The sequence below is a fragment of the Pleurodeles waltl genome, chromosome 5 (genome assembly GCF_031143425.1).
Source record: "Pleurodeles waltl isolate 20211129_DDA chromosome 5, aPleWal1.hap1.20221129, whole genome shotgun sequence".
NCBI lineage: Eukaryota > Metazoa > Chordata > Amphibia > Caudata > Salamandridae > Pleurodeles > Pleurodeles waltl.
The window spans coordinates 988,106,647-988,131,773 of NC_090444.1; the positions used below are offsets into that span (position 1 = coordinate 988,106,647).

Here is a 25,127-nt window from a genome sequence, read left to right on the forward strand (position 1 = left end):
AATTCCTCTAAGATGTCAATTACTTTCAATGCAAAACTTGGACATGTTTTGTCTTCTTCGGTTAACAGTTCCCATTTATATTTGAACGATATACAGTTCAATGTGCAAAACCTTGCATCTTGATCTGCATATCCATTTCCCAATGACACAAAGTCTTGTGATTTCAGATGTGCACTGAATTTCACCATGGCAATCTTTTCAGGCATTTGGATAGCATGCAACAGTTCTTTAATTCTCTTACCATTTCTCACTCGTGAACCAGAAGATGTCATGAAACCTCTCTGTGACCACAACTGGCCAAAATCATGGACTATTCCAAATCCATAGTGGCTATCCGTATAGATTGTAACTTTCAATTGAGCAGAAACATGGCACGCTCTAGTAAGAGCTACCAGCTGTGCTACTTGGGCAGAATGCACTCCTCGAAACCAAGAGGCTTCCAGTATTCCAGTCATTGTGCACATGGCATATCCTGCTCTCAGTGTCCCTGTATTGTCTCTTACACAAGAACCATCAACAAAGATAATTTGGTCATCCTCTTCTAATCGAGTATCTCTAATGACAGGTCTTGGTTTTGTGCACAGGTCAGTTACTCCAAGACAATCATGCTCAACATCTTCCACTTGCTCAATTTCAACATTTTCATTTGGGAGTAATGTTGCCGGGTTCAGCACTGTACATCTTTTCAATGACACTTTTGGTGACCCTAGAATACTCGTTTCATATCTGGTCAACCTTGCACCAGTCAAATATTGGATTTTCGTCTTTGTAAGTAAAATCTCAATAGAGTGAGGCACCATTATAGTCACACTGTATAAGGCTCTGTCCAACCACTGCAACTGCGTGCAAAAAACCTGGTAAGGCTGCTGCAACTAGGTTCAAAGTAGCTGAAAAAGATGCTACTGGGCGGTTTACACCTCCATGGGCCAGTGTCAAGACAGACAAAGAACATGCATCACACTCATGACAAATCAATGTAATGGTTTTGTGTAGTCAGAAATAGCCAAAGCTGGAGCCTTGCACAGACTCTCTTTCAATGCAGTGAACGCTTTCATTCCAGCCTGGTCTAACACTATGGGATCAGTGACTTCTTTGTGAGTCAGCTTTGGCAATGGTCTCAAAATGATTGAAGAATATGGAATCCATTGGTGACAATAACCTACCATGCCTAGAAACATTCTGACATCTCTCTGTGTGGTCGGGGATTCATCTGCAATATGGTTGTAACCCTTTCTCTGGATATCTTTCTTGATCCCTTCTCGATCTGGTGTCCCAAGTATTTCACTTCTTTCTGACAGTATTGCAATTTAAGCGAGGACACTTTATGACCATTCTTTCCCAAATGGTTCAGTAAGGGAATCGTGTCATACTTGCAATCGTCCCTTGTTTTGGATGCAATCAGCAAATCATCAATGTACTGTACCAAGGTTGATTGGAAAGGCAATTCCAACAACTCCAAATTCTTTTTCAATATCTGGTTGAAAATGGAAGGTGACTCTGAAAACCCCTGAGGAATTCTGCACCAACAATAAACTTGGTCCAAAAATTTGACCCAAAAGAGAAATTGGCTGTCCTCATGAAGAGGCACAGAAAATAAGTCTTGCGACAAATGAATGACAATGAACCATCCAACATCACATGGAATCTGAAACATTATCAAAGCTGGATTTGGCACCAGAGGACAACATTTGACCACAATCTCATTTATTTTTCTCAAATCCTGGACAATTCGAACTTTCCCACAGGGCTTTTGCAAACCCATTATCGGTGAATTACATGGGCTGCTCAACACTTGCTTCAGAACCCCTTGTTTCCCAAATTCTGCAATTATTTGGGAGACCTTCATAAGGACGACTTGTGGCATGTGCTACTAGGGAATTTGAGGAAAAACTGCATTTGGCTCTAGAATAACTTTAACTGGCTCAACTCCCTTTATCAGACCTATCTCTTTTCCTGACAGATCCCACATCTTCTTCTTAACTGTTCCCTGCAAATCAGAATTAAGCATTTTCGCTGTGAACATTGGGAAAAATTCAACCAGAGGGTATTCCTCATTTGTAATCTCACACTCTGGGGTAATCTTCATCATCACTATTCGTCTAAATCTCAATTCCACCATTGTTCCAACAAGTAATCGAGCATTTGGTTTTACACAGCAAGTCTCTTCCCAATAGGGATACTGGACTTGAATCACAGACTACAAATTTGTGCAATCCCTGGAAGTTACCAGTTTTAACCTCAGCTGGTTCTGTAATCGTGTTGGTCAAATACTGATTTGCCACCCCTACAATCTGAACTGTTTTACCTGAAAGGGACAAGTTTGGGACTTCTGCACTTCTCACTGTAGAGCATGTAGCTCCAGTGTCAACCGAAGAATGAAACTCTGTGACCCATGACTTTGCCCTTCACATGGGGACCTCTCTGATCAACTTCTAAGGACGTTACAAGCACACATGGCTCCTCATCTGAACATTCGCTCACCCAAACATCATTTATTCAACTCTCACTGTGTAACGGGAATTGGTGTACTGTGTTATTACTTTTGTTAAGCTTCTGACCTGTGACCTGTTGAGAAAGCATCATTTGCTGCTGTTCCATTGGGGCTTGAGGTATTTGAATTGACTGTCTAGATACCATGGGAACCTGCTGCTGCATTGGCTGCGACTGTGTCATTTGTAAACGTGGCATTTGCACCTGCTGCATTCGTTGGTAGCTGTTGTGGAAAACTTCCCTACAGGCCTGTCTGAGCAGCTTTAATCTGCATCACCTTCTCTTTCAGCTTTCTTTGTTTCAACTCATTCTCATCACTACAGTACTTTTCATGCTGCAATACCTCATCAATTGGCTTGGTTTGCCAGCAAATCAAATGACTCTTAATCATCTGGCTAAGTTCAGGTCTCAGTCCTTCCACAAATCTGAACACAAAATGAATCATGTCCTTTGCCTCTATTGTCTGTGTACCACTGTAATGCTTGAACGCCTGTAACAATCTCTCATAATACGCATGTATTGATTACTTTGCTTCCTGATCTGACCGGTCAATTCTCTGCCAATCAATATTCTTGGGCGAAATTCTCAATTTCAAAAATTTAATCACCTTATGGTAGTATTTCATTACCTCGGGAGACGGGGCACCTGTATTTTTATCTCTCTCTGGTTTGCTTGTTGGCCAATCTATACTCCTTTTCCACTCTATCCACAGATCAGCTGGGACCACTAGCTCTAATAAGGTATTCAGGTCCTCCCACAGGCATTTTGCAAGTTTCACAAACCTGTCTGTCTGCTGGTACCACTTTACTGGCTTCTCTCTTAATTTTGTATAATCATTTATAAATGATAGAATGTCACTTCTGCTCCAAGGAACAGGAATAAAATTCCCTCCTGGAACCTCTCTCATTGGTACAATCTTCACTGGCTCTTGACCTTGCTGCACATTTGCAGTCAGCTCCACAGAATCCCTTTTCCTTTTGTCTCTTTTCTTTACCCATCTGCCTTCCAATTTGTCTAATGCTTCCCAGGTCAGGGCACTTTGAAGCAACTCCCTAAGGTGTGCCTTCATTGTGGCAGATCTCATGTGTTCAAAATCTTTAGTCTCAAAATCTAATCTGTAACTCCTTTTCAAATGCTTAATTTTCTCTATTTCTATGCCGTACGTCCCTGCCAGGTCTACTAGCTTCTGATGCACCTTGCTCACTTCCCTTGTAATCTTCGGGCACAGATATTTCAACTCCGCTTCTGTGTAGGATTCTAATCTATTCACCCCCAGAAGTTCCCTCAATGAGCTCACCCACTTATGCTTAGCCTAGCATAATTCAAACACTCCTCTCCTTTAGGTGCACTCTGCGGGGTATTCAGCTTGCCTAACCATTCAGTCAACTGCTGAGCTGTCAATCCTTGCAACGAGATGTTACTGGCTTGGACCAGTGGTACCTGCTGTACAACTGCATTCGGGGTCTGCGGTGACCCCGAGTTTCAAACTATGGAAGTACTCCAAATGGACTAAGGTCTAACAGTGATCTTGATCCGTCAAAAGTCTGTCCCACAGGAGAGACTGCTTGAGTATTTTCATTATGCCCCCCTTACATTCTGTGACATGGCACCCTGTTCACATACACTAGGTTTCTTCTGTGCAAATAAGGGTACGGCTGGACCAACAGTAATAGGTAAAGATATAGCATCTGGGGTTGGTCTGGTACTTAAGCTCTGTGGGAAAGTAACTTCCGCATTTTGATTAATCATTGGCGACATATCTGACTGTGTCCCTGTTACTGGAGTGAATCTCGGCATGACTTGTGGTTGCACTTGGGGCACTAAAAGTGGAGTTGGTTCTGTCTGAACCAACATTGGTCTTGGATAACATTATCTGTAGAGATCATTAGGTTTGTAGCTGTTTCCATAATGGGTACATCTGGGTAAATCTCTGAACCTGTGGCAGTTGCACCTGAGTTTGCAGTACCGGAGTAGTAGGCGCGTTAAGATTATCCCTCATCGGACTTTGTGTCGGGCTAGCATTAACCTGCATCGGACTCACTGTCCCATTAACCTGTGTTGGATCTGAAGGATCAGCACTGGTGCTCAGGACATTCTAATGTGCTGCATATGGTGGTGGCCGATTCATCAATAACTGTAAAATACACTCAGCATCATCTGATTCTTCCTCCACTGCTGAAGACTTTCTAGCCTCCCTACCTTCGAACGGGCTTCTGTTAGTCTTCCTAGTAGCTTTCTTTCCTTTCTTCTCATTACCCTGCGTAAGTGCTGGAAACAACTTAATTCTGTGCAAAGTCTAATTTCTCCAAATTCTCTGAACACTGTCCCACCTAGGCTCTGTTGAAGTCTTTTCTGCCTTTCTCATTCTCCTCTTGAATTTCTGTTGCTGTTGCTGACTGGCGACTAACTCCCAAATCGCTAATTCCTTGACTGTGCTGGTCTCTGAAGGGGCTTCGATTCATATAGCACCATCCTTAAATGCTCTAAAACCCTCAAATTGAATGTTCCATTTGTAGAAAATGCTAAGTTCCCATCTTTCTCTGTCACTTTGCACCATTGCTTTAGCCAAAGACATGTCGCTACACCCTTCTCCTCCATTACAATGGAAGTTGGTGTACCTTCTGGTGGTGTAGCTTTGCCTATACTCGTTGTAATGCACGTATCTTCCCTTAAAGCACTCTTTAAAGCCTTGAAAAATGTCATCTTTTCGACCTTTTTTGTTATTCAAAATCAAATCAGGAAGTTACTTTTAGTCTGCGAATTCACTTCACCCACTTTCCCAACTTATTGCCTCTCACTCACGGCTGCCAATCTGTGCCCGACCCTTCTCACTAACCTACCTATCCCATTGCGGCTCCAATGACGTCACACTCACACATATTGCGTCTGACTAAGTCTTGCGGCTTGTCCTCCCAAACTTTGATTCACACAAACTAATGTGAAAATTGCAAGCACTAAACCCAAAATCACCCAAAAAACAAAGGCCCTCATTACAACCTTGGCGAAGTTTGAACCGCCGGGCAGCCGCCAATGCGGCCGTACTCCCGCGGGGTCTATTATGAGATCCCCGCTGGGCTGGCGGTCGGAAACCTGGTTTCCGCCCGCCGGCCCAGCGGGGATCTCGGCCGCAACACGGGAGCCAGCTCTAAATGGAGCCGGCGGTGTTGCGGCTGTGCGACGGGTGCAGTTGCACCCGTCGCTCTTTTCACTGTCTGCTATGCAGACAGTGAAAAGCTGCATGGGGCTGTGGCAGGGGGCCCCGCGACTCCCCTTTCTGCCAGCCTTTTCATGGCGGTTCAAACCGCCATGAAAAGGCTGGCGGGAGGGGGACTCGTAATCCCCTGGGCAGCGCTGCCCTGGGGGATTTAAACCGCCGGGACAAAAGTGGCAGGAAACCGCCGGTCCCGGCAGTGCGACCACAACTCTTCCGCTGCGTTCGTAATTCCCCTGGAAGCACCGCCAGCCTGTTGGCACCACTTCCTCCAAAACAGCCCTGGCGGTCAAAGACCGCCAGGGTTGTAATGACCCCCAAAATCTGCTGGTTTACTACAGGAAAGGTAACACAATCGCTTCAGAATCTTTGCGGATTTTTCACTGACAGCTCTCGCTCTCGCAACTACTCCTGCTTTCTCAGTCTCCCAGATTCGCAAGCAAAATTCAACCAGCAAATTTTACTCTCAACTGATCATTGGGTCTGTCCTGGTGCACATAGGACTTGCCAGATCTCAGTCGAAAATTATTTCACTCACTTTGACTCATACTCTGACTTGTCGACCACGCCTGATTGACCTACTAACCTAGAAAGATCAAAACATAAAACCAAGTGTCTCATATACTTTTCAATATACTCCGGAGTCTTAGACCTCGCAGGGTCCGTACATCTACAACCATGTGGACAATTTTTGAGCACAAAGCGCCACACCCATGTGAAGTTCGACGTCTTCCCCACTCTAACACTGCATAGTATGCACACTCCTTCTATAATCTCATTTGGAGTACGCAAACTCCCTAAACCCTCACAAACCTCACAATTCACCAGCGATTTTCATAAGCTGTGCAAGCATAAAGCCCTACTACATTCACACTATCACTGGAATGTCGAGAACATCCTCAAACAACCACTGGCAGGCTCCAAGATTCTGGGAAAGTCTTTTCTGGACTTAAGGGAACATTTTCTCTCCAATTAGCATCATTGAAAAATAAAATCCAAATCTCAGTGATAATGAACTCTCAAAAGACCAAATCAACAAGCTACTACCATCTCCGTTATTCTTTATGTCTTTCTGCTACTGTCTCTGGAATCATCAATCCTACTACTATCTCTGTTAATACCTGTGATTCTTTACCAGGGGTCTATGATAGGCTCTTAAGGAGACAAACCATCAGTCTCTGCTATCATCTATGTCAGTACTTGTTACTCTCTACAGGACATCTATGATGGGCTCTTAAGTAGACAAATCATCAGTTTCTGCTACCATCTCTGTTAGCACGTCAGACCTTAATAAGTAAATTTACAAGAGAACGCAAATAAGTCGATGAACCTTTTGACCCACAATTAAGATGTTCCCACCATAGCTCCAGTACATGCAGATCAATAATCAATAATTAATCAATATCATCAACAATCAATGATAATCAATTGCGTAAATAATCAATGAAGTCAGTAATTGTCACACACCATGACCTCTCAGACATGAATAACCACACCTTTGCTAAAAGTTAGAATGTTTATTTCCCTATATTAACAATGCTAATGTCACGTAAGTTAAAATCAAAATGACAAACATACAGAAACAACACTGGCTGTCCAAATATGCGAAGGAAATGCAATCTAATCAAAGCTTGAACTACTACACATTCTAAGGTCACAGTGCAAATTAATAATAGGAACAATTACGCAAATGATATCACTCACATACATTTAGATTCAGCAAAGAAATACATCAACATCATTAGTGAGGATCCTTATCTAGCACCCGATTAGCATCAGCATGTTGGGCTTCATGCAAAACAATTTAGCAAATACAAATTTGGAAAACATCTAACTATGGCTCTATCAAAAAGTGTGGTTGGTACCTACAAAGAAAAAGCAAATAGGCACAACAAACACATGGGTACAAGAATACCTCTCCTCAATTGGATCGGCAAGCTAAGATAATCTTCGTCATCAGGACATCAGTTCAGTCAGCAAGGCATCAGGATTCAGCATCAAAATTCAGAAAAGGCAAAGTCTTTAAGCAGTAAAGTTAAGCACATATCTCATCAAAACACCCAAGAAATTATAGACCTTTCGGCCAGCAAGGAAATAGGCAATGAGCTGTCTTCCCTCGGTGCAGTCCTGTTAAGTTAAATTCCCTAAAACTATTTCCCAAGTTCCTATTGGGCAAGGGATCGCATGTTCACACTTTATCCAATAAAACGAAAACTTCAAATCTATGAGTTCTACCACTACTCCGTTCACATGTCACTGATTGGCTTCTCCTGTAATGTCCTCATCATCCAGCTTGTCAGGTAACAATAGTTTTGCAGCTTATACTCCAGTCAGTGTCTCTATTGTTCTCCTCCTGAGAAAGTCAGTCTTACACACACTACACTCATAATGTTACATTTAGCAAGAGCAGCATCTTCTAGCAATCGGGTTCTCATGAGAAAAATGTTTAGCTAGGAGCACATTTAGACAGTTCAATGGAAAATCACACTTTAATTCTCTACGACAGCCATTTTATTAAATGTTTAAGAAATACAGCTTGATATGAGGCCATGTAACTAAGCCAAGTCCTCCTCTAAGTTAAGGCTTTCAATTAATAAAGGTAATACATAATGCATAACCCTTAATATGACATATTACTAATCAAATATATACTCAGCATTTCATATTAACAAACCATTAATAAGTATACTTTGTAAACATTGGCAGCCACTCATCGTAATCACATTTTCAAATGTGTGCATTATTTTTCTACGTTATTACATTTTCTACACAAAGCCATTACTCAGAATACATGATTACTCATTAATATTTTTATTAACCCACCTGCTATAACTCCAAAACAACTTTCCAGTATAAGGAACAAACTTAATGAATATGGAACTTACACAGTAAACGTGGACTTGCTTTTCTTTCCCCATTATGATAAAAAACAACTTGGAACTAGTGATATGTCAAATCTAATGTATTACATTTGCGTGCTTACAATTGAACGTAATTAAGATTGTATTATATATCTTCTGGGTTTTGTGCAGACAAGGAACTAATTCCTCATGTGCATAATACCTGAGTTTTAGAAACACAAGTGAGAAGATCTCCCTGGAGCTCAAAGCTCAGATCAGCTGGAGGTCGAGGACTGGAAGGAGAAGCCAAGCATGGGAGTTACCGTTCTCAGCACATGTGGCATTCATCTGCACCACCAGCACGCGGCGCGGTCTGTCAATCACAGTCTCACAGATGCAAAGGCAATTCTCTCTGCGAGATTTACACAGCACGATGTATAAAACCTTTCTCGTTTTGGTGACCAGCATCCAAATCACAAGGCTGTTGTTTTTGTCTCCGAGAAGGCTGTAATGTTTTGGCTTTTATACAAATGGCCGTGAAGTAGTAATGGAGACGTAATCGATTTGCAAGCACATAAAAAGTGAAGCAAATGTGCCCGGGAAATTGGATATGGTTTGTAGATTGTCGGGGCAATGGTACTTGTAATCATGTTTCCTGATCATGTCCCAAATTATTAACATACTGACAATTTTTTTTCTGAATTAAGCATAATTGTGGGAAAGAATTTGAATCCAATGTGGCGATGTTGCGGATTAAAGACATGCAGTCCACAATCACTAACCATGTGCAAGTGATTCTGTTTTTTGGCTCGGTTCTTGCCACATCGCTAACAGGAGCTGCACGGGGGTGAGGGGCTGGAATGGGGGGGGCGTATGAGGACTGAGCTTGATCGGCAAGCCTTAGGCCCTGCTAATGGTCAGAATTCAGTGGCTGAAAAAGTAATGGGATATGATGGTGCAATATGGGCAAAGGGCTATTACACATGTGGACAAATGGTTGCCAAAATTTGCATCAGCATTTAACTATTAACTGGCTTTGGAGGATGCTGGGGTGGCTCTTCCCCTTTAATAAACAGAATCAATAATTCATGTTATAGGCATCTGCCCACATCTATCCGAGCTGCGAAAATAATGGCTTTTACCGACATTTAGCTGTCTACGCATTCAAACTTGCAATGAGGTGGTGGCTATCTGTTTGAAGAAAGTCTCAGGACAGGTTCCTTCTCGGTGTTTTTTAGGTCTCAGCCTAGCAGACAGCACAGCTGTCTGGTTTGCTAAAGACATATTGGCTACGTTCAGAAGCAGATTAAGGAATGCATTCTGCCTTTTGTATTGCCACTGGCTTTGTTGTTTGTTATTCACATTTTCTTGCGTTTCATTTACTGGCTTCATTTATTTTAGGCTGTCCAGCTTGAGTTTGTACCTTCCCTTGCCAAAACATTATTTACTGTATCCTTCAGAGTGTTCCCTTTCTACAAAGAGTCCTGTAAATCTCGTTCTTATCTCATCACATTTGCTGTGCATGCAAAGAGCGAGGTCAAAAGTCAGGAGCTGTCTTCTGAGGGTGCTTGTTTAATTCTCTTTCTCGTTTACTTCTCTTTCTCCGACTTCAAAGTGAGAGTGTTTATGTTGCAATCTTGCTGGGTACTGGGGGTAGGAAAGAGTGTTGTTTCTAGCACACAACAACATTTAAATGAGCTTCTAAGTATTTCAGAACATATCAGAATTAAGAACACAAACGAAACACATCTTTTGTTATTTCTGAAGTGTTTTGGAAACACACTTAATATGATCAAAACAAAGCATTACACTAGGTGATGCAATTTCCACACATTTGTGTTTGTGCACAGTAAAAGTTGTATTAGTAAAGCTGTATGCCTGTACAAATGTAATGGTCTTTTCAATTGAAAATGTGTTGCCTGTAATGGCAGTGTGCTACCACACCATGAGTGCTCCACTCTATGCCACTCCACTTTACTCTGAACCAATCCACTTTACACCACTCCATGCCACTGCACTCTGCACCACTCCACTCTATGTCACACCACCCTAAGCCGCTTCAAGCTATGCCTCTCTTCTCTACCCTGTACCACTCTACTCTATGCCAATACACTCTTTGCCACTCTGCTCTACACCACTGCACTCTTCACCAGTGCACTCTATACCACTCCTTTTTAGGATCCACCACTTTTCTTCTCTCCCTTTTTTGCTGAACAGCAGAATGCATTTTGCTGATCATTAGGCAGAGTCTATATTTTAAGTAAATTTTTAAAATTTTGACACTTTTGACATCCAATGTTTTAAATATTTATTTTACATATTTGTAATGGCTTTAATTAATCCTGTAATAATTTTTTCACTTCATTTCAACGTATGTGAGTCTTACCGCCTTTGGCTGGTGTGCTAAAAAAATGTACAGCTAGAGAACTACTAACTGCTTTGACAGGGTAGATGTATATTTAGCTGGACCATGGTCCATGATTTTACTTAGGCACTGGGTGGCTTCCCAGAGCCCCCTAAATTAATGTTGTCTCAAGATTTTCTGAGGGTGTGGAAATAGGTGGAGACTTCCTAGTTGATTTGATTGGTCATGGAGATTTGGCCATTAATCACAATACCCAGGTATCTGGTAGTATTGGATAGCTGGGGTGTCAGTCCTAGCTTGGCGGACCACTTAAATTTGATGAAGAGGATTACTTCTATTTTGTCACTGCTAAGTTTCAGGCAGTTCATCTAGTTGGCTACTGCGGAAATGCAGCTGACAAAGTTTGCTTGGGTGGTCGCAGTATCTTTTGATAGGGAGAGGGAGAGCTGAGTGTTGTCGGTATAAGAGATAATGTTGAATTGGATGCTGCTGGTGAGTTGGGTCCTGTAGATATTGAAGAGAGTGGGGCTCAGGGAGGTGCCATGTGGCACATGAGAGATCAGGTTGAGGCATAGGACAAGTAGGGGTTATGCTGACCATTTGGGTGCATCCTGAGAGGAAAAAGCTGAATCCTTGCAGGGTTGAGCCACAAATGTCTGCCTCGTGGAACCGTTAGATGAGAGTGGGGTGGGAGAAGGTCTCAAATATTCCTGAAGGATCTAGTAGGATGAGTGTCACTTTTTTTTTTCCATCCATGATGAGTCTGATTTTGCTGGTGGCACCAATGAGGGCTGTCTTGGTACTATAGTTGCATGTGAATCCACATTGGGCATGGTCTAGGTGGTTGTTCACACTGAGGTAATTTGCAGCCTGTCATTGATGAGCTTTTCCAGGACTTTGTTTTGATTGGAGAGGAATGAGATGGGTGTGTAATTGGTCATGGTCAGGGTGTCTGCCAAATGTGGTAGTATGGTGGAATGTTTCCAGGAGTACGGGAAAGTGCTGGTCGAGAGTGAGGTATTAAGGATGTGTAAATGAGGTTCAGTCCTTAGGTGAAGATGTAGTACGGATGTGGGTCTGCAGGTCAATGTGGTGTCTTAGGTGTTTCTGTAAGCGTAGTAGAGAGCTTCGAGGGTGAAGAGTTACAGCTGGGGTGTGCATCTATTGTAGATGGTGTTGATCATATGCGAGAAGTAGTCGAAGTGAGTTCCTATGATGGGGTGATGGTCATGGAGCTGGTAGTTTGGGATGATAATTCCTTCACAATGGCAAAAATCTCTTCAGTGGAGTTAGAAATGTTTTGGATCTGTGAGGGCTTGTCATTTCATGGATTTGAGGTGCTGGTGGCAGATCTGGAGGGCTGCTTTCTATGAGTCTCTATCAGTTTTGTCAAGGAGGGAGTGCCTCTGTTCCAGCTCCTTGGAGTGATCCTTCGAGAGCCTTAGATTCTCAATGTGCCAGCTGGCTTGAACTTGATTTGATAGGGGAGGTTTTCAGGGGAGCCCGGAAGTCCACAAAGCAGGTGATCTATTTGTTGAGGTTCTTAATGGAGTATTCTAGGTTGTCATGAAGGGTGGAGTCACAATTGTAGCCCAGAAATCCAGATGTCCTTGGAATTTCAGGCGATCTGGATGCTAGTGGTACTGGTCTGGAAGAGTAGGTTTGGGTTGAAGTGAAAGAGGGAGTGGTCTGTCCAGGACAGCAGAGTGGGCTTGTTCACTGTGATGTTAGGAAAGTTGGTAAATATGGAGTCAAGGAGGTGTCTGGCCACTTGGGTGAGGTTGTTTTCTCATTGAGAGAGACCTATGAGAAAATGTAGTTGAAATTGTTTACTCATTGGATGAGTCTAAGGTCCTGAGCTCCTCCAGGAAGGCAGTAGAATTGGCAATGTGTGCTCATTACTTTTCCCTCTTTCTGCCAGCTGACACCATGATAAATCAATTGGGTCTATACTGTAATTCCTCAACGTTGTATGCCAATTAACAGCAAATTACACAAAGCATATATTGTTCTGCTCCTGTTACCTAGAATTGAAAATAAATTGCTGTATATTTGGTCTCACCTCTGTGCTACCAATTTTGACACTGGTCCCCCGGTTCGTCTTTCAACTCTTTTTGATGAACTTGAAGCTGCACTGATTTCTCTTTCATCTTTTTTGATCAACTTGAAGCTGGGCTTCTCTGTCTTTCTGACCTTCTTCCCTGGTTGGTCTTTCAATATCCAAAAATGAACAATCCGACTGTGCTCCCTCTTCATTTTATTGCATATTCCATACATCTTTTATTGCTGCCACCCATGTTCTTGGTGGGACTCTGGACAGTATCTTTGTTTCTAGTATTTTTGAAACTTCTTCATTCTTAGTCCATAATATTATCAACAATTGATGATTTCTCCTTCGTCTTCCTTGACAGTGCTTCTTCTCTGCTGTCCAACATATTTCACTCTGCAATCGATTCCTATGCACCACTGAAAGCTTTTAAGACCAGACTCAAGTGTTCCCAACCATTGCTTCTGTAAGTACACATGTGTGCAACTTTGAAAGCCTTTGGCATAAACCCAAGTCTCCTGTCCATTTGTCTCACTCTGTTTGCTGGCAGCTTATATGCTCTTTGTATAAAAACTTCTAAAGGAACTTCCTTTCAAAGCATATTCAAGAGCAGGCTCATAATTCAGAAAGCGTACTGTCTATCCTTAACTGTCTACTCTCTTCTAACATGGGGATGTTTATTATCTTCTTCCCACCCTTCTGAGATCTTGTATGGCCACTTTTGGCTAAGCTCACTATGGTCTGCGCTATTTGTCCTGATATCTCACACTCCCTCCATTCTACCACTGAATCAGGCCCTGCTCTTGCATCCAAACATCTTTCTCAACAGTTTGATTCCTTCTTTCCTATTACTGAATCTTCAGTGCTCATCACCCCTCAGGGGTTTAGAACCAAATCATCCCCTTCAGATCTTCTCCCCTCTACATTGGCTAAAGCTGTTTTTTCTGTACAGATATTCTATCTGGTCTCCCTTTTCAATTTTGCCCTTTGATCAGGAAATTTTATCTCAGACTTTAACAGGATTCTGTACTTTCTCCGCAGAAGAAACTCTATCTGGACGCTGATGATCTTGCCATCTTCAGACTTATCTCCCTCAGTCCATTTCCCTGAAAATTATAGAAGCATTTTTTATTTTCTCAGTTCTCTACTTTTCTTCAGGATTACAATCTTACATCACTAATATAATCCATTTGTTGTCCTGGTCACTAAAGTGAAAGTACTCTTCTTGCTGTCTCTAATTTTCTTCTTCATTCATGGCACAATAAGTATTCTGCTGTGCTAATTCTTCTTGATCTGTCTGATGCTTTCGACACCATGGTTCATCCTACTCTTCTTTGCCCTCTCTCTACGGTCTGCGTATTAGAGTTTTGTACTTCAATTTTTTCCTCTTACTTCTCTGAGCACCCATTATCTGTGTCCTGCAAAGGCTTCATTTCTCCACAATTCTTCCTGCAGTATGTAGTTCCTCAGAGATCAGTCCCTAAACCCATTTGCACCCTATATGCTATTCCTCTGTCCACTATTTCCTCTACTCTATACCTAGTTTCTCATTTCTATGTAGATCAAACACATTGTTTTTCATTTCACATCTTTTCCCACATCCCTTCAAGAGTGAGGTTGACCTTAGTGCTGGCTATTGAAGCCTGGATTGGAGCCTGGATGGTCACTCTTTTACTGAGAGCAATCCTTCTGAAACTGAAGTACTTTTTGCCCTGCTCACTTATCCAATGCACTTTCCCCTTTGTTATTTTTCAGCCTAATTTCCTTCCACAGTCTTCCTCTCTAAGCTTCCAATTCAATTTTGCATTGGACTGGGGTTTCAGAATACTGATGTAGTAAATTCATGCCATGTACACTTTAATATTCATATAATTAAAACTCCTACTGGATTCTCTTTTTTAAGACTGCCGATGCAAATGGTAGGTCTTTCCGATTGAAATTATTTTCTATTTTTATATACTGAGGTGGGATTTTTATTGTGTTGTGTTTGACTCTGTAACTCTTTAACTGGTTTGGTACTTTTAAATACTCTCCATATTTTCATATTTTCTAAAATTAAGTCGGTATGCTCTGTGCTATAGCTCCCAGGGGTATAGTCAGGTTTAAATTACCAAAATATTGAACTTGTCCTAAGAAAGTGATGACCTTACTACTTGTTGTGGACTACCTTTCATTCCAACTAATTCATTTTCTCACATTCTATTTTCAGCTGTGATGAACAAAGGCACTCCACCTGTGGTCTTGTAATTTTATAGGGGCTCCTCCAAAGAACTTCTTGATGACTTGCAACATCCTTATAACGTACAGAAGGGGCCTCAAACTAATGAAGCTGTATAATGAGTAGAAATAATGTTATAGGACACCTTCATTTGAATAGTTGGTAAATGAAACAGGCTTTGTGGAAGAGTATCTTCCCGATAAAATAATGCAGATTTAGTTCAAGATAACCCATGCAGTGTCCAAGGAACAATTTGTTCCTTGTAGCAGCCTCCTATAATGTAGGGTAAAAAGCAGATTTTCACAAGTAAACTCCACATAAAAGTCAATAAAATTCTTGATAACATGAAAAAGCTGAGGCTACTTTCATCTTCTTCTGTCTTCATGCTGACTAGCTTAGCTTAGCCCTGCTCTTTGTCTATTTTTACTTCCTTTGTCTATTTGCCACTTAGAAAGCAGTGTGCTCTCATCTACGGGCAACACAACCTTGTGACAAATGTTTTCAACTTGAGTTTTCATGTCATACGATTGGATTGGCATATGTCAGTTACATCTAAGACTGGAGCACATGTACAGCTCCTCAGACAAAAGGGCTTGTAAATCAGCCATAACATGTGCAGTGGCACACTTATAATTAGCAACACATCCCTGGCCAGGCTGTAAATCAGATACTTACAATAAATTACAACCAATTCCATCGGCCTTTCTCTGTTTATAGATTGAAAATTCTGAACAATGCTCTGTACTGCAGTGGCATTCATACCCCTGATGAAGTGAAGAATTGCGTTTGAGGATGGGTGACACACTAGTGAGTGGGTAAGCTTTGGATGGAAGAGTTGGGTTTCTTGTATAGCCTATACAGCAGGCATTTTTATATCTTGTGTGATGATCAGAATTTTGTTTGTGATGGCCCTGATTTCAAGTCAAGCAGAACAAACTTGCTGCATTGAATTTTGCTATGCCGGATTGAGATTGGGGAGGATTTTCCACACCTGGGCCCATATTTATGGAAAGTTAGCGTAATTTATTTTGACGTTAATGGGAAGCTAACTTAACTCCATATTTATATTTTGATGCTGGACCTGTCTAGCACCAAAATATTGGAATTAGCGCGATTTATAGGAAGCGCCAACCCACCTTGTGTAAATGAGATGCAAGGTAGGCGTTCCCTTCCTAAAAAAGTATGCTAGCCCCCCAGTGCCATATTTAAAACCTGATGCAGAAACAACGTGCAACTAGGAGGTGGGCTGTTGGAAATGGCCTTTCTGCAGGGTCACCCCTAGACTTTTTGCGTTCCTCCTTCTCTTTTTCTGACCTCATTTTTGTTGGCATTAGGACTCTGCACACTTTACCACTGCTAACCAGTGCTAAAGTGCATATGCTCTCTCCTTTAAACATGGTGACATTGGCTCATACCCAATTGGCTTATTTAACTGACTTGTAAGTCCCTAGTCAAGTGCACTACATGTGCCCAGGGCCTGTAAATTAAATGCTAATAGTGGGCTGCAGCACTGGTTGTGTCACCCACATAAGTAGCCCCTTAATCATGGCTCAGGCCTACCTCTGCTGTGCCTCTGTGTGCAGTTCCACTGCCACTTCGACTTGACATTTAAAAGTACTTGCCAAACCTTAAACTCCCCTTTTTCTACATATAAGTCACCCCTGAAGTAGTCCCTAGATAGCCCATATGCCAGGGTGCTATGTAGATAAAAGCAGGACATGAACATGTGTGTTGTATATGTCCCAGTAGTGTAAAACCCATAAATTCATTTCTACACTGCTGTAAGGCCTGCTCCTTTCACAGGATAGCATTGGGGCTACCCTCAGATACTGTTGTGAGTGGTAGACCCTGATCTGAAAGGAGTAGCCAGGTCATATTTAGTATTGCCTGAATAGTGATACAAAATCCTGCTTAATGGTGAAGTTGGATTTTATAGTACCATTTTAGAAATGCTACTTTTAGAAAGTGAGCATTTCTCTACACTTAAATCCTTCTGTGCCTTCCAATCCACGTCTTGCTAGGTTTAGTTGATAGCTCCCTTGTGCATTCACTCAGACACACTCTAAACACAGGATACTCAGCCTCATTTGCATACATCTGCATTTTGAATGGGTCTTCCTGGGCTGGGAGGTTGGAGGGTTTGACACTTACATGTCAAAGACAGTAGCCTGCCCTCACACAAAGGACTGCCACACCCCATACTGGGACCCTGGCAGACAGGATGGAACTGAAAGGGGACCTTGTGCACTTCTAAGCCACTCGTTGAAGTCGCCCCTACTTCAAAGGCACATTTGGGTATTTAAGCAGGGTCTCTGACCGTACCAACGCAGACACTTCTGAATAAGACACTTCTGAACAAGACACTTCCTGGAGAAGAGAACCTGAACCAGAACCTGCATCCTGCCAAGAAGAACTGCCTGGCTGCCCAAAGGACTCACCTTATTGCTCTCTGGCTGTGGGGAGAAGTGCTCTCAAGGGCTTGGATAGAACTTGCTTCTTGTTCCCTGGAGTCTCAGGACCAAAATGACTTCATCTCTACAAGAAGGACTGCTTGTATGGTGAAAATCGACGCACAGCCTGGCAGAAACAATGCACAGCCTGCACCGCAGAGAAAAATCCACTGCACGCTGACTGGAATGACGCAGCCTGACTTCACAATGAGAAGATCGACACAGCATCAGCATAGTATCCGGAAATTCAATGCAGGGCCCACTGGATCGACACACAGCGAAACCAGAAAGACGCAGCCTGACTTCTAGAGAGGAATCGACACAGCACCTGCTGTGCGGTAGAAATTTCCAAGCAACGCCCACCGGATCGAAGCAGCCCCTGTGACTTCGTCCTGTCAGCACCAGAAATCCACACATCATCCCCGGGGCGTCCGAACACCCCGCAACCCGAAGAGGATCCATGACCAAGCACCGGAAATCAATGCAAAGCCTTCCCTGTGTGAAAACTAAATGACGCATCACCTTGTGCGGCCTGAGAAATCGACACACATCTACCTGTTTTCCACGCATCTCCTCCTCTTCGGTTCTTTGTGGAGATTTTGAACACAAACCAGGTTCTTTGTACTTGAAAGAGACATTGATTGCTTTTAAAAGACTTAAGACACTTTACATCATTTTTACAGTGATATTTTTAATATATACTTAATGCATCCTAATCATTTTTGACCTGCATTTTACCAGATAAATATTATATTTTTCTAAACACTGTGTGATGTATCTTTGTGGTGATATAATGTGTTATTCCATGATTTATTGCACAAATACTTTACACATTGCCTTCTAAGTTGAGCCTGACTGCTCAGTGCCAAGCTACCAGAGGGTGGTCACAGTGAGGGAATTTGCAGAAAAGAAGGTCATCGAGGCGGAGTCAGAAAATATTGTTGCACCAGGTGCCAATAGCGCTAAAGGGTGCCCTGGTCGGAGATGGCATCAAAGCAGAAGCCTCTTTGCAGCTCAATGAAAAGCTGTTTTGAAATATACAAAGTACCAAGGAGCTGTTCCCCGTTTGCCTTTGCACCCACCATCAGTGTTGATCGGCAGCTTCTAAAGCACATTGAGAACATAAATTGAACTGCTTGAAGTTGCAGAGAGCCACCACTGACGCTCATGAGCGTGGTCCAGGATTATCAGTGGAATAGAATACTTTAAACTGCAGTTGATGAACTTTGGCGAGTCAGTCTTCTTTCTTTAAGCTTTCCATGCTCTACCTTCCTGTGTAACCAGTTTACTGTGTGCGTATATGTTGCAAAGTTTTGCTTTCACTTTTACAGATAGCAGTTGATTTCTCTGTGTATTGCTATTGTATCTTGGTCTCATTGACAACTCCCCACTGGGCTTACATTAGTTGAAAGCTTGCTTTATTTAGTATACATATCACTCATTCACGCCTTGTGTGTCCCAGGCGTCATCTTATTTATGGTCCTTCTGTACCTGCTTTCTTAATTTATATGTGTGTTTTTATGCAAAGTTACTGGTATAAAAAACAAAACATAAAACAGACAAAAATATTCAAATAAAACACATAAATTATATATCAATATCTAATACATTGTCATCTCAAATCAGGAATCATAATTTAGAGCAAACTCTACATATAATATAAAAATATAAATATAACCCATATGAAATAATCACTTGTAGGAATCAGCACCCCCCTTTTGCAGGAATGGCCAACCCCTGATACCTTTTTCTGCAAGGACCAAGTCCTGATTTTCGCTGCTTATGCAGAGGTAGCTCTTGCTTTCCAGTATGAGCTTTACATTAGGTTTCCACTTCGGATGGTTTATACTGCATGATGTGTATTGTAACTCGCAGAAAATATAAATTCATTAGAGCCATGGAATGCCAAGAGTTCCATTGAAGACAATGGAGTTGCTCTAGACAGATAGTGGCTGGTATAGAGCTTCTGGTTCAACATTCCAATGCTCCTTTTTCTGTCTCTCAGTGCTCTATTTGCAACAGTCTACCTTCAGTGAGTGGAAGGTTCTAATTGCATATAGCCTGTGGCTCAAGCCTGTGACTCGGGAAGAAGGCCTTAATAATCCTAGGCAGTGGGCTATAATGCCACAGTAGATTGGATTCTGCAATCCCTATGTAAAAACATGCCTTTAATTTCCTTATAATAGGCAACTAGTAATGCACTTAGTACAGTTCAATTCTGACATCACAGTGCCTGCTGCCAGAGCTAGCACAAGAGGGAAGGCAGGTCACAGAGCATAATTAAAGCAGCTGTTTGAAGAATGACCATGTGGCTTTTCTTTTTTCAGCTTTGTTTTTGACCTGTACATCGACTAGTGAAAAGGAGATATTTTTGTCAACATGTTTATTTTTTGCACTCCTTAGGTAATTGCGGAGAAGTTAAAATCGTTCTGCATGTTTATACACATTCCAAGATACTACCAAACTGACTTGTATTTAACTGAGTCCGACATCTTGTTGCAATAAATATACAACTGCTTTTTTAATGTTTTTGATTTTGCACTAGAGGCTCTATTTTTATTCTGCATGATGCAAGCATGCTCTCTCTTCCATTTGAGTTTGCACAAAGATTTTAAGAGGGTTAGGGGACCATGTATTTTAAGAAACAAAAATCTTCTTCCTGTACATGAGAAGGATATTGCAAGTCACCTTAGGGTTACAAAACCTTATAAAGGAATTCGACCTTGGGTTCCGTTTTCAGGGCAGTATTGTTCTCAACCCTGGGTGTTGATCATGTAGTGTTGGCCAAAGGTAGACACTCCCATAAACCATTTTGGCCCAATGTCTTTAGTATGTGCACTAATTACACTGTTTCTGCTACTCGGATAAAGAAATATCTTCTTTATTTTCACTGTAGCTTTATTTTGTTTTATTTAGTTTTTAGATGCATGCAATGAGTGTCTGAATTCTTGGCATAAGTGAAGAAAAAAAGACTGATGGTGACGATTCTAAAAACTCTCCCCTGTCCAACTGGTTTTCTCCTATCTTTCAATCTCTTTATCACTCTGACAAACCTAGTCTAATGATTGCCATACACGATGAACAAGTAACTGTAAAAGTTTGTTTTAGCCTATTTGATTACAACTTGTTTTCTTCCTATTATGTTTAGAGGGGAAATCCATCCGAAACCCTTTTTCACCTCTTTCCCTATGACTCGACTCAAGTTGTTTTTGTTTATTTTTAGGGATGTTCAACACCAAAATGCCCTTTATTTTCAATCACCATATCCCCTTTTCCTCTTCTACTGCAGGAGAGAGTGTTTTTTACTTCTTTCCAGGCTCATTTCTTTATCACTTCCCTCTTTGTCATGCCACTAGGTCTAGAGATTTTCTCTGTTATCATCATTCCCAAAATTTACTTTGACTGCATTTCAGTTTCCTCAACCAAGCTCTGGACCCCTTTTCCTGTGTTCCACCTTACCTTCTTAAAATCAAACTCAAACCCATTATGTTTGGCCTCCTCCATCGCAATCACAGATCCTATTCTAGTCCAGTTCCAGTAGAACTGTAAAGCAGGCTACAGAGGCCCTTTTATTTTTATAAAATGTTTGGCTTGTTTCTTTGGCCCTTTTATATTATTTAAATTAAAAAGCATTTCCTTTCCAATACTTAGTGAGTCATTGATGGCGCATCCACCAGATGTGCCACTTCCTGGCATTTCACATCAAACAAAAAACACCCTTATAGCTTACAGTAATTTAGAGTTGGGTGGACAAACGTGGACGAGTTCCCCTTCCGCTAAAGTGATGGTCCGCCTGCTCAATATAGAGTCAGCAGACTGTCATTTTTCTCACAGTGGAGCCTCTGCTAGATCTGCCATCAGAAACCCTACATTGACAGCCTGGTGGGGTTGGGATCTCCTGGGTTGGAGCATCAGACATTCTGTCCTACTTAGAGTGACTGGTCCATATTACTTTTCAATTGGGTCCTCCAGCAGTCCCAACCTTTTAAAAAAAGAAAAATGACACCTATACCTTAGGAGACAACTCCCAGAGTACTAGGATCATTTGTTTTTGTTTTTCAAAATCAAACTCTCACTGTGGGAGTCTTTTTAAAAACAAAAATCTTTCTTGAGCAGCTGACTTGAACATGATGGATGCTTACCAAACGTTCACTGCTTTCAGAGGAGCTGCCACAAACACAATTCCTCCACAGGCACAGAGATCTCCTCAGTTCCGGCAGAGATTCTCTAAGTATGGTGGGCCGTTAGTCCAGTCAGGGTGAGGAGGAAATTACCTTCTTCACCCAAATGGGCAGCACACCGCCCCCATACTTTAAATCGGGTCTGGGGGTCTAATGTTACTACAAAATAAACACTTTAACCAAATAGTTGATAACTAAGAGCTACAAATCATGTATTGCTTAACAGCTTTGTAAACCATTTTATTTCCTAAAAAAGGTAAGATTATACCTGAAGTATTTTTATACTCTGACTTAAATGTGCCTGCTAAATAATTGCAAAAAAGGTTACTTTAAAGGCCATTATAAAGTCTAAAGCCGGCAGAAACAACTGTCTAGCAGACATACCTGGGTGAGGTGGTGATTAATGGGAAAAGTCCTCTTGTATCTTGGAACTATTTCCTTACTTTGAGTGTACCAGTTTGGTTAGTTCTTCGCATCAAGTCAAAAGAACTATTAAAATACACTAACACTAAAAGCAACACTGTTTAAAATTGTTTAAAACCCAGCCTAAACAGCTATCTTCCATATCCATTGGTATTATTGTGAATGGCCTTAAACTTTCTGTGTAAACGTTAACACTCCCTTTGTAGTCGTACTTCAGCAGAGATTGCATGCATACTCATTAAATATTACGTGCTTCGTTATGAGGTTACAGAAGTGGCCCTATTAGGTCTGTCCCCTGGAGTCACTGTTTTAGTGAATACCGGTAACAAAGGATTACAAGTGGGCCCCTGAGGCTCCCCTAGAAAGGGGCATTTACCAGACTAATGGTAATTCAAGGTCTCGTTCTGGTAACTCGTCAGTTCTACCCATATGTTCAATATGTGCTTAAGCAGCTGAAGGCCCAAGATAAAAGGTACCGCATTTGCAGATTTACAGTGGGCCTTGTGGACCCAAAGGGTCTGGCAGCTCAGATATCAACCTTTGTAATGAGCCTTTCAGAGGCACCGGGCGACAAACAAGTGACAGACTTGAATAAGCAATTAAAAGGTGGGAGAATCGTATCTTATTCAGATAAATTAGATTGAATAATAGCTTGTTTTTAGGTCCATCCTACAGAGAGCTTTAGCTATCTGTTAGCATGCAGACGTATGGTATCCAATATGGACTTAGAGTGGGGTTTGAATCAATGAATTGTATCATTTTGCTCCTGAGGTTGGAATTTAGTACTGCAGTATATGAGGCTCTATTTTCTCTCTGTGTTTCTCTCCTTGCTCTTTTACCCATTCTTGGACTCCTTCTGTTTATAAATTATAAGTCACCCAGGAGTCCTCTTGTTCCACCAAGTGGACTGCTCTTGCCTCTTCCCACAGGATTAGTACCTTGCCATATTTAGCTAGGAGGATGGAATAGAATACGGGGTCTACTTTGCCAGAACCTGATCTCATACATTCAGATCACCATATTTATCAGATGCAATCATTCAACTCAATCAGCATTTCATCCAACTAGATATTGGCATAAAATACCTGCTCAGAAAGAATGGCATTATTACCTACCTCGGAGCTTTAATAGAGCGAGTGAAACATTTTACCTGTGTGAGAAACAAAAAATATTGCACACCATTTTTCGTGTGCAAAAGTGGTAAAGTGGTAGGGAAATGGCCCCTCTCAAGTGGTATCTCTCCCAAGTGGACTCCTTTTTGGAGATCGCTACAGTAGGATGATCCTCATGCAAGGATCCACCCACTGGGCATGAGGGATTTGTTTTGTGGGAAATCTAGCCTGTTGGACGTGGACGAATACTCCCTCCCTAAAAAACAAATTTAAAAGTATGAAATCTCCCCTGCAGTTGGTGATTGGGGGAATTACACACAGACACACAGTATGACTCCCACTCCCACCGTGGGCAGAGTACAAATCAGGGCAGATTATTTTTCTTTTACAAAAATATGGGGTGTGTAGGCCTGCCCAGACATCAGGCATTGTGCCTACCCATAAAGGACCAGTATCTCTGCCAACCTCTCCAGGGCCTAGATCACTCCATCCTCATAGTAAGCAAGGTGACATTTGAAATCTTTTGTGAGAAAGTAGCCTTTTTCTAGTATGGTTACCCCCATTTTTGGCCTGTTTGTCAGTGTGTTTTTACTGTCTCACTGGGATCTTGCTTGTCAGGACCCCAGTGCTCATAGATTGTGGCCTACAGGTCAGTATGTTTCACTGTTTTGTCATTATGCTTCACTGTGTCACTGGAGTCTACTAAGCCGAACTCCAGTGCTTATGCTCTTTCTAATTCCAAAAATGTGTACTTACATACTGATAAACCAGTATTCCACTCCAAATTGGCATACTGGGCCCCCTTACATGTCCCTACTATATGGTACCTAGGTACCCAGAGCATTGGGGTTCCAGGAGATCCTTATGAGCTGCAGCATTTATTTTGCCACCCATAAGGAGTTCAGACAAACTTCTTCAGGACTGCCATTGCAGCCTGAGTGAAATAGTGTAAGCACTATTTCACAGCCATCTTCACTGCACCAGGCCACTTCCAAGTCACCTATATGTCTAACCTTCAAACCCTGAAGGCTAGGTGCATAGTACCTGTGTTTGAGGGCACCCCTGCACTAGCAGCGGTGCCCCCACGTCGTCCAGGCCCATTTTTCCAGACTTCATGAGTGCGAGGACACCATTATAAGTGTGCACTACATATAGGTCAATACATATATGTAGCTTTACGATGGTAACTCCGAATATGGCCATATGAGGTGTCAAGGAACTAGAAATTGTACCCCCAATCTGATTCTGGTATTGGGGGGGCAATTCCATGCACCCTGGGGAATCCACCATAGACCCCTAGTACTGCCACACCAGCCTTCTGTGGTTTTTACTGCAACGCCAGCTGCTGCCACGTCCCAGACAGGCTTCTGCCCTCCTGGGGCTTGAGCAGCTCAATCCCAGGAAGGCAGAACAATGCATTTCCTTTAGGAGAGGGGTGTTACCCCCTCTCCCTTTGGAAATAGGTGTTACAGGCATGGGAGGGGTATCCTCCCAGAGCCTCTGGAAATGCTTTGAAGGGCACAGATGGTGCCTTCCTAGCATAATCCAGTCTACACCAGTTCAGAGACCCCCAGTCCCTGCTCTGGCATGAAACTGGACAAAGGAAAGGAGAGTGACCACTCCCCTGTCCATCACCACCCCAGGGGTAGTGCCCAGAGCTCCTCCAGAGTGCCCCTGGGTTCTGCCATCTTGTGTTCAGGATGGTCAGGCAACCCTGGGAGCATCTTAGTGACCAGTGCCAGCAGGTGATGTCAGAGACCCCTCCTGATAGGCCCATACCTGGATAGGTA

At 42.2% G+C, this 25,127-nt stretch overlaps 1 protein-coding gene across 1 annotated transcript in view; it reads right to left on the reverse strand.

Annotated features, from left to right (window-relative positions):
* Positions 1–25,127, reverse strand: part of FNDC1 (fibronectin type III domain containing 1) — a 1,110,328-nt gene that overhangs the window by 232,487 nt on the left and 852,714 nt on the right. The gene's annotated exons all lie outside the window — the stretch shown is intronic.